The sequence below is a fragment of the Dermacentor albipictus genome, chromosome 2 (genome assembly GCF_038994185.2).
Source record: "Dermacentor albipictus isolate Rhodes 1998 colony chromosome 2, USDA_Dalb.pri_finalv2, whole genome shotgun sequence".
In the NCBI taxonomy this organism is placed as follows: Eukaryota; Metazoa; Arthropoda; class Arachnida; order Ixodida; family Ixodidae; genus Dermacentor; species Dermacentor albipictus.
In genome coordinates, this window is record NC_091822.1 from 182,426,361 (window position 1) to 182,441,273 (window position 14,913).

Below are 14,913 nucleotides of genomic sequence, written 5' to 3' on the forward strand. Positions count from 1 at the left end.
GATAATGGTAAGCTTCCAGTCAAGATGTGACAATTTCTGCCGAATGCGCTCCAACCCATTTTTATTCTATGAATTTCCTTCTCATGATCAGGGTCCCCTATGAGCAATTGACCTAGGTAAACGTACTTCTTCACAGCCTTTAGGGGCTGACTGGCGATCCTGAAATCTTGTTCCCTTGTCTTTTGTGTATTAATATTTAACTCCACTCTTACGGTCTCTCTGTGAAAGTTCTGAATCATTTGTTGTAATTCGTCGCCAGTGTTGCTGAACAGGACAATGTCATCTGCAAATTGAAGGTTGCTGAGATATTCGCCGTTGATCCTTACTCCTAAGCATACCCAGTTTATTATCTTGAATACTTCTTCCAAGCACGCAGTGAATAGCATTGGAGAGGTTGTGTCTCCTTTTCTGACCCCGTTGTCTTTAGGTATATTCTTACTTTTCTCGTGGAAAACTAAGGTAGGCGTGGAATCTCTTTAGATGCTTTCCAAGATATTTACGTAAGCGTCCTGTACTCCTTGATTACGTAATGCCTCTATGACTGCTGGTATCTCGACTGAATCAAATGCCTTTTCGTAATCTATGAAAGCCATACAGAGAGGCTGATTGGACTCTGCAGATTTGTAGATTACCTGACCGATGACATGGATTTAATCTATTGTACAGTATCCCTTCCTGAAACCTGCCTGTTCCCTTGGTTGACTAAATTCCAGTGTTGCCCTTATTCTATTGGAGATTATCTGGGTGAATATTTTATGTAATATTGGAAGTAAGCTAATGACCTAAAAGTTTTCAATTCCTTAACGTCTCTCTTTCTGTGGATTAGTATAATGTTGGCATTCTTCCAAGTCTCTGAGTCCCTTGAAAGTCTATAGACAGTACGTATAAAGGGCCGCTAGTTTTTCAAGCATTACATCTCCTCCATCTTTGATTAAATCGACTGGTAGTCCATGTTCTCCTGCCGCTTTTCCCCGTTTCATATTTTGCAAGGCCCTTCTAATATCATCGCTAGTTACAGAAGGGGCCTCTGTAACCTGTTCATCACTACTTCAAATGGAGGTATCATGGCTGCTTTCGGTACTGTGCAGATCAGTATAAAATTCTTCCGCTGCTTTTACCATATCTTCGAGATTGCTGATGATATTACTCTGCCCAACGTTACTAGACTAGCTTCAGTTTTAAAACTCGGCGCCGTTGCGCGGAACCGCCACCCGCCCGCGCCTTCGTGGCGCTGCAGTCGCGCCCGGCTTCACTTCCTCACTAGCCGGCTACGCGGGCGGGCCGGACTAAGCGCGCGGTGCAGCGTATTGTGTGGTTCGTTGTTGAAGGCGAATTTCAGCAAGCATGTAATCCGCGAAACTGTAGCTTTCGCCGAGTTTGTTGAGAATATAAGCAGACGATGCCGACGTGCTGCGCACCTGGCTGCATAGGCGGCTATCGGAACGATGGCGACAGTTAATAATAATAATATTTGGGGTTTTACGTGCCAAAACCACTTTCTGATTATGAGGCACGCCGTAGTGGAGGACTCCGGAAATTTTGACCACCTGGGGTTCTTTAACGTGCACCTAAATCTAAGCACACGGGTGTTTTCGCATTTCGCCCCCATCGAAATGCGGCCGCCGTGGCCAGGATTCGATCCCGCGACCTCGTGCTCAGCAGCCCAACACCATAGCCACTGAGCAACCACGGCGGGTGATGGCGACAGTTCGGCGCGCTGCTTTTTCTGTGCCGCCAGCAATGCGACGCTTCGCTCGGCGTGGAACAGAGCGATTCTGTTGTTGTTGTTGCTGTTGTCCTGAGTGGCCGTGGCACATACCCACAGTGGGGGATTGGCCAACAATCGGGCGGTTTAATTAGGTGCCTAAAATAATAATGATAACAAGGGAGTTAACAATTTGGGCGTGTGAGTTTAAAAGTAAACGTTTTGTGTTTGGAGAAGAAAAGAAATAATCAGATGAAAACCGGGTATAAGATAATAATAATAATACTAATAATAATTGAAGCGGTCCGCGCTGGACGCATGAAAGAAGACGAAGGAAGGTGCTAGAGGAATAAGTTGGAATAAAATGGCGGACGACACCCGTCTCACTTAGATGATGTCATTTCTGTTGCCGTTCTAGTTAGGAACGCTACATTTTGGCGCAGCCGACAGTTTTCGAAGACCAGCGATGCGGGTGACGTTTTTCGTCGACCAGGCGTCATCAGAGTCTGTTGTGTTCACCCGATACCAAGTGCACGGTGAGCCAGCGACGGACCTTCCTCTTGAAGTTAGTTCAACCGCGCTGATCAACGTGGTACTGCAACAAGCTGCAATCAGCCGCCAAGCCCTCGTGCAAACAGGATCGGTGACAGTGAATCTACAACTGCAGACACTGAGCGAACTCGTTCTGGAACCCATACGACGTGGCACCCTCAAAGAGGAAACGCCTGCTGGGAAGGTGAGCCTAGACTTGAGTGTTATGGAACTGCAAAGGAACATTATACAACAGATCGAAATAATGAGAACTTTCGTCCAAGCGCTTAGTCGAGAGCAGTCAGCACGAAGTATTGTTGAACCAGATGTTTTTGAAGGAAAATCGCAAAATGCACACTACTGGCTGTGTTTTTTCGAGTACGCCTGTGACAAGAATCTGTGGCACTCCGACGACACAAAGATTTTGCATATGCGCCGCTATTTGGGCGGTATAGCCAGAAAATGGTATGACGTGCAACTCATGGATTATGGAACAACATGTTGGGAACTGTGGAAAAGCAACTTTTTAGGGGCTTTCGAAGGCAACGCAGTAGAAAGATGGGATGCGGCACTGCGGTTCAGTTATACAGGTGGCTCTCTGCTTGAGTACTGTCTTGAGAAGCGTCGCCTGTTGTATTCTGCAGAACCGAAGCTGTCGTCTTCTGCTGTTGTAGCTTTGATAACGCAAGGGTTGTGTATCGAGATCCGTTGTCATGTCCAGCTCAAAGGTCCAAGAACGCTTGATGACCTTCTGAACTTTCTACAGACCTCAGTGCCAAGAATTACATCGAGAAGACAGCCAGATGGTAGAACAGAGCAACTTGATTCCAATCTAGAGTCGTTGCCGTCAACTGAATGTGAATACAGCTTCATAAAAAAATCTCTGGGAAGCGTAAATCATGACTGTGAGGATGGTGAAGAACCAATTACCGCAGTTCACGGCAACCTACTTCCACATAATCTGTCTACCGTGCATCACAAGCCCCAGAAAAAGAGCTTCAGTGAGACAGTATATTTGGTGTCGTCAAGCTTATTGTACGCCCCCATTAAGGTAGATGGCATTGAAGTGAAGGCTCTCGTTGACAGTGGAGCTTCGGTATCTATTATCAACAAGACTCGAGTGGATGCCAGTCGTCTGCACGCTGGTAGAACATTGCGTGTCCAAGCCTACGATGGGTCAGTGACCATGCATAGCGAATGGGTAACCCTGGCTATTGAATTTCAAGGAAATGCTATTACCAGTGACGTATTGGCCATTCCCAATGTCACCTACGATTTTCTTTTGTCCCGTCCAGACATGAAAAAACTTAAGATGAACCTCTATTGGGATGACAAGGTAATGGCCGAAGACACGATAAGAACAGAAGACCCTGGTGAAGAACCTAGTGTATCAAGGCTAATTTTTCACCACGAAGACATCAAGACTAAGTACCCAGAGCTTATATGCATAGGAAGCTACCCTCCAGCAATGAAATCCCATGTCGTTCCTTTCGAGCTCGCAGATAAAACAGTGGTTCGTAGAACCCCCTATAATATGTCCAGAGATAAAAAGGTGTGGCTGAAAAAGGAGTTGCAAGAAATGTTAGACGCAGGTATCATCCGGCCTTCTGTATCCCCATTTGCTTCTCCTATCACTATTGCACCTAAAGAAGACGGGACATTCCGCCTCTGCACAGACTACCGGGCTCTCAATCGTCAAACTGAATTGATACCTTATCCAATGCCGAGAATCGACGACATCATTGACGAAACCGGTGGTTGCCATTGGTTTTCACGAATAGATCTCTGCAAGGGCTTTTGGCAGATTCCACTAAGTGAAGAAACGAAGAAGTACACCGCGTTCATAACCCCATTTGACTTGTTTGAGTACAACCGCCTACCATTTGGTTGGAAAAACTCCCCTGCGTGGTTTCAGAAGATTATGACGGACATTCTGAAACCTTACCTGGGCACATTTTGCAATGTGTACATCGACGACATCATCATCTACTCAAAGACAAAGGACGAACACCGTAGTCACCTTTCAAAAGTTCTTCATGCCCTCAGTCTTGCCCAACTCAAAGTCAACTTCAAGAAAAGTGCGTTCTTTCAAGATACCGTAGTATTTCTTGGCAGGGTGTTTGATGGACAGACTAAAAGCACCAAGCAAGAATCGGTAGAGAGAATCTCCAAGCTGGTAAAGCCTTATGATGTGCACTCCCTGCGCGTTTTTCTTGGCCTTGCAGGACACTTCCGGGCGTTTATCAAAGACTACGCACTGAGAACAAGGTGCCTCACACGTTTAACTCAGAAAGACGTGCCTTTTCATTGGGACGAGAAGTGCGAAGCTGTCTATCGTGAGCTTGTAAAACTAATATCGTCGGACCCCATCTTGCGAATACCGGATTTTTCCTTGCCTTTCGTGCTGAACACGGACGCATCACATTATGCTACCGGTGCAGTTCTATACCAGAAGCCATCCAAACAAGCTGATCAAACCAAACACTACGTCGTGGGGTACTACAGCTATACCCTGAAACCCGCCGAAATCAATTACTGCACCACAGAAAAGGAAGCTCTGGCCGTCTTAAAAGCTGTGCAGTACTTTCGTACTTACCTGGAAGGTGCCAAATTCATACTTTTCACGGACCATCAAGCATTGACTCAACTTCTGAGCATGGCCCAGCCAAGAGGCCGCATTGCTAGATGGGTGAACTATCTGCAACAATTTGATTTCGTAATTTCGCACCGTCCTGGCCCACTCCTCACTGACGCTGACGCACTATCAAGATTACTTGTACAGGAATCAAGCAATAATCCAGATACAATCAATCATATTAAGCTATGGGAAGGTACAGAAGAGCTCCAGTTTATCAATGGAAGGTATCACGTACCACCAACTATGATTCCAAGGATTCTTCATCTATACCACGACACCCCTGAATCGGGTGGACATGATGGCTTCTGGCGCACTTATAAGAAATTGCTCATGAGATTCACATGGCTGGGCATGAAAAACGACATCAGCCATTACATCCGCACATGCCACCTCTGCCAGGTGAACAAAGTTAAATTCAAGCAATCGACAGACGTTATGACAAACCCTGAATATTCAAGCATCCCGTTCGAAGTAATTCATTTGGACTTCGCGGAGCTCAAAAAGAAGGGGGAAGGAGTCAAGCGAACGCAAGCTTTCTTGCTCTCCATAGATGAGTGCACACGGACGATTGCGGCTAAAGCTGGCAAAGAAGACGCAAACAGCGTAATAGACCTCCTCAAAGCTGAGTGTTTTAAACACACAAAGACGCTCGTCTGCGACAACGGGCCGGCTTTTCGGAGTGCCAAATTATCAAAGTGGGCCCAGGAGCACGGCATCATGATAAAGTATTCTTCTCCATACCACCCGGCAGCAAACGGCCTAGCGGAACGTGCCATACGAGACATCAAACAGTATCTGAAGATGTATCCAGACTTTGCCGGTGGCTGGAAGTGCTGTCTCGAGGCCGCTGTGAAGCATCACAACAGATCATACACCACGAGTTTAGGCTGCAGCCCTCATTTTGTAACTTCAGGTACAGCGCCCATACTTCCTGCAGATCGTGAGCTAGGTCTCCTAGAGAACCTCGAACTTGCGGAAGTAAGGAAAACTGTCAAAGAACAGGAGATCTACAAGCGCCGCATGAAGCGAAACTTTGATAAAAGGCACAGTAGCCAGATACCGGACATACAGCCTGGAGACTATGTCCTTGTAAGGAAAGGAGCTGTGCCCTCAAATTCAAAATATTTCGGACCATTTCAAGTTATTAAGACTGCATGCCAGCATGGAATATTGAAGAATGTCTGGTACGCCGGAGCCTCGGGCCAAACGGAGTGCGCCGCTATTGGAAACGCATTCAAGTATTACCCCAGGAGGTGTAATTAAAAGAAATCCGGAAGAGTGAAGCGGTCCGCGCTGGACGCATGAAAGAAGACGAAGGAAGGTGCTAGAGGAAGAAGTTGGAATAAAATGGCGGACGACACCCGTCTCACTTAGATGATGTCATTTCTGTTGCCGTTCTAGTTAGGAACGCTACAATAATAATAATAAATAAAAGATAAGAAATAAAAGAAAGCTATGGTTGGGAGGGAGAACGATCAATCTAACATGGAAATCGATTAGTTTCAATGAGGTAATTTTGGATCGCCAAGCAAACATTTCTGTTGCTGAACCCAACAATGGAGGCTCCAAAAGATAGGATCAGAGGCACTGATAAAGTCAGACCAATAGAGCGAAGCGGGATTTCGAGTAGTCGTTTTCTTATAATAGAAAAACGTCTGCAAGACAACAAGAAATGGTCGATTGTCTCCGCTTCGCCACAGAATGAGCATAGTGGTGAGGCGACCAGACCAGACCTGTGGAGGTAGAAGTTCAATGCAGGTATACGGCGGCGCAGCTTCGTGATGGACACTTCAATTTTCCGTGTTCGGCAAAAATCTCTGTTCCAAGGGTGCAGGAGATGTCCGTACTCCACAGAGTTAGTAATTTCGGAGCCTGATACTGACTGTATAATGATACTCCTGCGAAATCTAGCTGCAGTTACATAAGCAGTCAAAGGGCAGCAAGGAAGAATCGGGCCACTTATCGATGCCTTGGCTAGAGAGTCTGCAATTTCATTAATGATTAGTCCTTTATGGCCGGGCACCCAAATCAAACGCACGCTTCTCAAGTAACCTGGTACCAATGATTGAAATGTCCTCATCACGCGAGAATCACTAGAAGCAGTAAGGGATGAGCACAATGATAAAGAATCAGTAACTATCACGGCTGACGTAATTGATGGTCCTAATTTGCGTAATGCTAGCACCACGGCCATGAATTCGGCTATTCCTTGTGCCGACCGGCACACGCGCTCGTGCCACTGCTCCTACGTTCATCGTCGTCTTCCACAGCTGGCTGCGTTGCCGTTCATCATTCCAGCGTAGAATTTCACTTCTGTCGTCGTAATGGGGAGGCCGCGTTTACGGTGGGAGGGGCCATTGCTTAAGGCAGTATGAGCCACTCATTGTCTTACGTAACGGATAGATTTAATTTCTGAAGAAACTTAATTTTGAATAATCGCAAATCGGGCGAAAGCAGCTAATCATGCCTCCGAGCAAACTCGAGACATCTAACGCAAGCGACAACGGCGGACTACGGGCATATCGTCAGTGACGTCGTTCTCTCCGTCGCAGCCGATTGTGTGTGTTACCGCATAATTCAGAAATACTTTAATGAATCCTCTAGATTGACCCAGTGATAAACACGGGCCGCACGTTTCAGCTTCGCTGGTTAACCTCTTCACGGAGTGGAAGAACAGATAATATTTTTGTGTGTGTGTGTGTGGCTTGTGTGTTCAAAGACTGACCTCATCTTTCTTTTTGTTGCGCTTCTTTGGCGTGGCGAGAAGCCTCGGTGGGGATGAAGATCATCCTAATCACACACTTTGGCCAAATGTTCAGGCTTCTGAGCCTAAACTGCGCGAAACGTTAAGACGGCAGGAAAAAACACAGCTTCCGCGCTTCGCTCTATGCGTTTCTTTCTTTCGTGCAGTTTACCCTTATTACAGTATGAACCAACTGGCCCGATAAATCTTATTGCTGTAGGTGGATACCGCTTTCTCATGGTATCACTAATTCGGACAAGGGAGAACGCCAGCGAGCGTGAAACACGCGCAAACTGCCCGTCCGCACGGGCTGAAGGCTGCGGCGAGGCGTCTGCAGTGGAGCCCGATGAAACGGCGCTGCCATCTGGCGGCTGTCACAGAAGTGGCAACACCGGCTGTAAGCGCGCGGGCGGAGAGTTTTACAACTGAAGCTAGTCTAGTAACGTTGACTCTGCCTATCTTTCAGTGCATACATCTTGGTTTGTCCGATGCCATGTTTCCTTCTCACTGTTTTCGTGCTGCATCCATTTTTTAATGCTTTCTCAGTGTTTCTCACGTTATAATATCGAATATTCATTATTTTCTCCTTGTTGATTAGTTTTAACAGTTCAGCCAATTCTATCTGATCTCTTGAGTCGGACACTTTTATTCGTCCTCGTTCCTTTATTAGGTCCTTTGTTACGTGGGAGAGCTTACCTACTGGTTGCCTTGGTGCTTTTCCTGGCATTTCTATTGCTTCTTCTGAAGCCAGCCTAGTTACGGTTTCATTCATTGCCTCTTTGTCATTTTCATCCCTCTGTTCTAAGGCTACATATTTGTTTGCAAGTGCTAACCTGAATTTGTCTGCTTTTACCCTTACTACGTCTATGGTGGCCTGTTTCTTCTTGACCAATTTTGCTCTTGCTCTTTTCAAATTGAGGTGAATCCCAGCCCTCACTAACCTATGATCACTGCACTTTACCCTACCTAACACTTCTACATCCTGCACTATGCTGGGACCGACAGAAAATGTGAAATCAATTTCATTTTTTTTTCACCATTAGGGCTTTTCCTGGTCCACTTTTTTTTTCAACCATCCCTGAAGAAGGTGTTCATTATTCGCATCCCTTCCGCGAATTCTACCAACGTCTCTTGTCGAGTGTTCCTTGAATCCACAACGTAGTTGCAAATTACTTGTTCACCAGCCTGCTTTCATTTACTTTTGCATTAAGTCACCCATTACTACTGTATACCGAGTTCGCACTTTTCTCATCACTAATTCAACATCTTCATAGAACTGATCTACTTCCTCATCGTCGCGACTGGATGTTGGAGCGTAGCCTTGTACTACCTTTATTCTATACCTCTTATTAAATTTGATTACGACCACTGCTACCCTCTCGTTAATGCTATAGAATTCGTCAATGTTGCCCGCTATGTCCTACTTAGGAATCCTACTCAGAAATGCTTCTTTTCTAGTAGTCCTCTATAGCAGAGGACGTGGCCATTTGTCAGCACTGGATAAGCCTCACCAGTCTTCTAACCTCAATAAGACCAATGAGATACCGTACAATGCCTGACTGCTCAAAAAGTCCTGCTAGGCTAGCTTCACTTGAGAGGGTTCGGGTTTTAAACATTTGAAAGGTCACTTGCATGTCCTTAAAGTTAAACGATGTTCAATAAGTAGCACTCACCATGTTTTAACGCTGATTATGGCCATTCATCGATTTCATAATGAAAAATTGGCTTCAACATCGTTAAAAAGGAATACAGAAGGTCATTTGAAGCCAGAAGGAAGAATTTAAAAAAATCCATGCACTTTCCATTATTCGAACAGCTGTTGAAGCGGCGCTGAAGAAATCCGCATGGACACTAGTGCCGCATTTCCCTCTGGAGTATTTATTCAAAAATTTTGTGGGTTCCATGTGCACAGCACCAATGAAGACAGCCGGCTTGAGACAGTAGCGCTGAGCAGATTCCAGACGCTATTGAAGATCGTGACCGTTGGCCAAGAATCTTTGGTTCGAAAAGCACTCTGGATTTCGCACTGCCCGGTTGGCTCATAGGAAAACCACAGCCACAGGACATGGCATGGGGCATACAGAGCGCCTATTCTTGATGGATGCCTCACATGCGCTGGAGTCGAAGCGTCAGCACGTCACGAAATGGTCAGCATCACGCGTCGGCGCGCCACACAGTGCATCACGTCAGCGCTACCGCCATACCAAATAACAGATTACTTGTTTTCCGTTTGCGTTGCTGCTTCATTCCGCTGCTTCACTCTGTCGTTCAGATCCTTCAGTCGCGCCAACAGCGTCTTGTACTGGTAGACTCCCTTGACTTTAAAAAATCTATCACGCAGTGACGTTCCGGTCAGGTTTAGGCGTTCCGTGGCCATTTTTTCGTACTTGTCGTACGATTCCGAGAAAGTTTTGAGCACCTGCTCCCTCAGAACCGGTGGACAAGGCGAAGTGCCGTTGAGGCACGCTTCGACCGTGTCGCAGACTGCCACTCTCATTGTCTCGTGCTGCAGGAACGATTTGTAGTTGCTCTCGTAGCCGAAGATCTTCGTGAGCGGCGAGAAAAACGAGAAGCCGGGCTCGTTCCCGAAAGGGTTTTCGTTGAGAAGCGACTGGATGGAGATGAGCACGCTCTCAATGGTCTGCGTCGGCGTCCACGGCGGCCCCATCCAGGTCCCGAGGATGCTGAGGCACACCTTGCCGCAAGCGTAGAGGTTCGGGTTGAACTCGACCCGTCCGTTGTCCGTCGTCATGATGCGCGCCTTCGGCGGATTCACGGGATAGGTCGAGGGGCACTTCAAGATGAAGTAGAAGATGCCGCCATCGTACGGCGTGTCAGAGGGGCCCACGACTAGGGCGTGGATCTTGGTCAAGTCGTCTTCCTGCGGAGCGATGAAGATGCCGTATGGCGGTTGGGCTTTGAATTCTGTGATGTCTTTTTTGATTCGCATCAGGCATTGCGGAGGTGGGTCTTGGTCCTTTGATGAGAGCGGATCCCAGGAATCTGGATGTGCAGCCGCCATGGTTGCCTTCTTCGTCTTTGTGCACTGCCTTGCGCCCTGATGGCGCGCGCACCGACGAAGATGAATAAAACCTGTGATTGGTCCTGATCAGAATAAGACCACGTATATGGCGTCAAATGTCTAGTTCAACTGTTTTGCCGCTGCGGACATAACGTACGGGCAGAGTTACGCTGGTTATAACCTGTTCGCAGTCGTCTGCTTCCGCGATCTGTTCCAACGCTCGAACTGCCATTTCGGCAGACGCAGAACGCTTGTATTGGTGGTTGAACGAATAAATTCACAAATATAAACACAAAACAAAAGTTGCGAATGTTTTGCGTTTTAATTGTGAGATTAGAGGAGGAGGAGCGGTACAAGAAAGGCAAACAAGCGCAGGTGGCAGCTGCAATTCTAGACAACATAATTTTTCCTCGCCTAGCCACGGTAGGAGACTGAAAAATTGTTTTAAACGATTCACAGGATAAACTTGATATGTTGACTTTATTACAGGTGGCCTAATGTCAGAGATGATATTAGGAATTGAAAGGGAGAGAATCTGGCAAAAGCTTTCACAAGTAATTTCTGTGCCGGATGCGTGGAAGAAATTGATCGAGTATGTTTCAAGGAAAGGTGAACATAGCTTTTTTAAAGTATTGTTTGATTGTATATTAGTTTAAAGGTTGCAGAATGGAGTGCAGTGCTTTAAAAGATGCTGCACTGCAGACCTTGTGTCAAAAATTTGTTTCAAAACTGCCAAGCTAGCTTTTCTGTGTGGTACGACGGCAACATAACGGTGGTGCATAAGATACGTACGCAGGGAAGCAGTATGCGTAATTGTCTTTTTGAACTCAGGGCACACTCACAGGCAAGTTTTAAGAGTTAAAATTAGTGGTAACAGTTCTGTCGTCGACTGTTGGGTAGTTTCCAATTGCTTAAAAAGTGCGGAAGTGAACTTTTCAATGTAGACAATGAAATGTTTGAACTTTACGAGCTCTACAAACCATGTGACCTAATGTTCAAAAGCTGTGCGATTTGTTGCTGCGTTAAAAAAGGCGATAGGAGCGGCTATTAACGCTGTTTTTGACTACACGCACCGACATTTTTGCAGGTTCGGGCAGTCAACTTTTGGAGCCATGTGACCGAGCAAAGCCTATTGACATCACTATCACTATGTTCGCAAAAATACCAGCACTTCGTAACAACAATACAGCTGCCATTCTAATTACGACTCCAACCACCCAGTCAACCGTAGAGTAGCAGACGAACAGGTCATAAAAGCGACACCAACGGCCAATGGTTGAACGAGTGTTGGCGGAGGCGACTCCCATAGAAGTTGGTTATCTATGCACGTCTGGAGTTTCAGTAGGTCGTGGTCCGATGCTTGCCTACTTATCGGATGGCGACTCTTCACGGAAGATAAAAGGCAAGCTACTAAATTTGAAGTCTCTGCAAGAACATATTTGCAGCCTTGGCAGCAAATCTTCGGCAAGGCTGCATGAAATGGGTGCCAAGGGAAAGGAAGTGCAGTCGTGGACGGCCGAGGGGGAGGTGGTGTGATTAAGTCAGAAAATTTGAAAGCGGAACATGGAATAAGCTAGTGTGAGAGAGTGAGTGAACCAACTTTATTTGGTCCACAATAATTGGACATATGCTGAAAGAGGCTTTCGCCCTGCTGTGCACATAAATATAGAATGATGATGATGATGATGATAACGACGATGACGATTTGCTACCTGCTTTTTGTTGTTAGAGAGAGAAAGAAAGCTATTTATTGAAAAGCAGAGTTGCTAGCCTGCATATATTTGCCTAAATGCTACACTGTAGGGAATGGGACGAAGGGGATGAGGTCCTTGACGAAGGTGTCCAGAAGAATAGAAAAGAATAGATGCAGGCCTTGTTATTTCTTCGGCACCAGAGTAAGTGTCCTAGGCGATGCAGGTAGGTAGTATTGATAAAACTTGTTTGTTAAGGTGAATAAAAAAAAATTGATGAGATGATGTAGGTGGGCCACACTTTAGAGAGCCAACCTATTGATTCAGTATAAAAAGACAAGTTCAAGGTTTTGCGCTGTTTCGACGGGCCAGGCCAGGGACCCAGCATCCGTGTCAAAGTGAAGGGACCTTGATTGAGCTTTTCTATGTTTATCTTACACCGTTGTCGCTCGTCTCTGTATTCTAGTCACTCAAGCAAGATATGCTCTAGAGACTCCATGGCGTCGCAGTGCTAAGAACATGCTCCGGTAGACTGGTCCCTTCTAAAAAGAACGCCCTTCGTGTATACAATGTTTAGTGGTATATGGTGATAGAGCCGCGTTTCCGGATGCCGTGGTAGACATTGTGGTAGCCTTGATCCAAGTTCTAGGTCAACGCTGTGCAAAAAATGGTAGTTTCCTGAAGTTGAATACCAACTTCTATTCCGTTCCGTGAGCACAAATCACATTGCGAAAGATGAAGCATCACTTTCAAACAAAAAACACTTTTATAACTGAAGTTGTCATGGCCATTGCGGGCTGCCTCACCCGCAGTTTCATTACCTGCTGTACCGCAATTTCCTGCAAGCCACTGAAATGCTACCACACGTCCAGGGTTAGACGCGAAGGGCTGTATGCATGCCATACGTCGTGGACCAAGATGTAATTTTTTGATCTAGTGCTTTTCGTGCAAAGGCATCAGAATGCTGATTTTGAGTCTGAAAATTGCCCATTGTTCTTGAAGTTGCCGTGGTGTGTATTTCATCACTTGTTTCATCGCACACAGCTCGGTCGATGTTGACGACATTACTCCCTCTGAACGCCTTGAAAATGTCTGGTCTGTGGAAGGAAGGAAAAGGCTACAGGAAGTAGCTGTGCTGTTTAAAGAAGCCGTCAGTAAATATGGACCTCGTAAGAGGTTACTTCATTCTCATGTAGGCCACTGGTGCCTATATAATTCTAACGTCTGTATATTGATATAATGCCTGTAATGCTCTGTAACGCCTCGGTCCTGAGAGAAAGAAAAAAATGGCCAGGCTTAGCTTGGTTAAGCCAAGAATGCGTTGCATATTGCGCGAGTTGGGGCCCACCTTTTCCTCCGGCTGTCGTGACGTCACGTCACGTGGTTGTGCTAAAGGTCAATGGTGGCTGCCCGGCCGCGCCCAAGGGCTGAACTGAGTGATTGCAATATGCAACGCATAAAATGAAATAGTGTCTGTAAATAGACACTTCACTTGAGGCATGTTTTTCGCGGAGCCTATTCCGGGGATGCAATTTTGAATGTGATGAGGAGAAAACATCCACGGAAGGAACTGTCGCGGCTTCATCCGTGGGGCCTGTTTGGGGCTAGTAGACTTCCGCCTACAGCTTCACCGAATTCGGATTTTTTTTCTGTTTTGACAAGACTCCAGAAATTATCTTCGTCTTTAACAACGTGTTTTATATGTATGTGGGTCGTTTTCTGAATATTACTAGTAAAGACGACACGAAGAGCGTCAGGTACTGCGCCCGTGCGAGCACACTGTAGGCATCCTAGAACACTATAGAGGTAGAGTTGGTTGACACCAGTCAAATGGTCGCCGCCGAGAGTTCGCCGGGACTGCTTCGAGAATAGGCGATATTTTACTGCTTCATTGCGGAAGATGCGCAGACTTCAGTACGCCTTCTGCGTGAAGTAACCGTTGTGGGGGAGTGAAGCTGTGCACGTAGTCGGCGGAGTGGTAAACAATCGCTAGTGGAGCATCAGCCTAGCTCCCCCTCACATGTCCTACGCATGCACACACCTTATCGCGTCCAGCAGCAACAAAACAGATTGCTGCGACTGAGCGGCTTCAGTGGCTTCCCCTTTTACGCGTGCTTTGTTCTCAGCGTTCTAATGTTGTATCAATGACTCGGATCCACTGCTAACCCAACTATCTAGGCTGTTTCAGGTTTTAGCGCTCAAAGTCCGAACCAGTACAGCAAGATCCATCCATACGTCCTGTCCCGCTGGAGAGCTTATACCACAGCCACGCTTCTACCTCCACTCTAACTTACGTGCCCAACATTCAAAACAGACGCCACGCGCCCGGCCCGCTGTGGAAATGCAGTGCATTTTCGGACCTATGTTCTTAACAACGGGGTTCCGTGGCCCACCTTGACAATTGTATCTGACGCGAATGAATTGCGAGGGACGCCCTCGAGACGTGGCTCTACGTATTTGACCCCGAGTCGGCCGTCAACTGCATTCTTTAGAAAAAAATCTGTGGACGACGTCCTCTGGATAGGCCGCTGATTCTAATGGTGTACGTCCTCTTCTTTGCGCCCATGTTAACTCACATCTCCC

At 46.6% G+C, this 14,913-nt stretch overlaps 1 protein-coding gene across 5 annotated transcripts in view; it reads left to right on the forward strand.

The window, feature by feature from the left end:
* LOC135920464 (uncharacterized) overlaps positions 1–14,913 on the forward strand; it is an 84,294-nt gene that overhangs the window by 26,898 nt on the left and 42,483 nt on the right. The gene's annotated exons all lie outside the window — the stretch shown is intronic.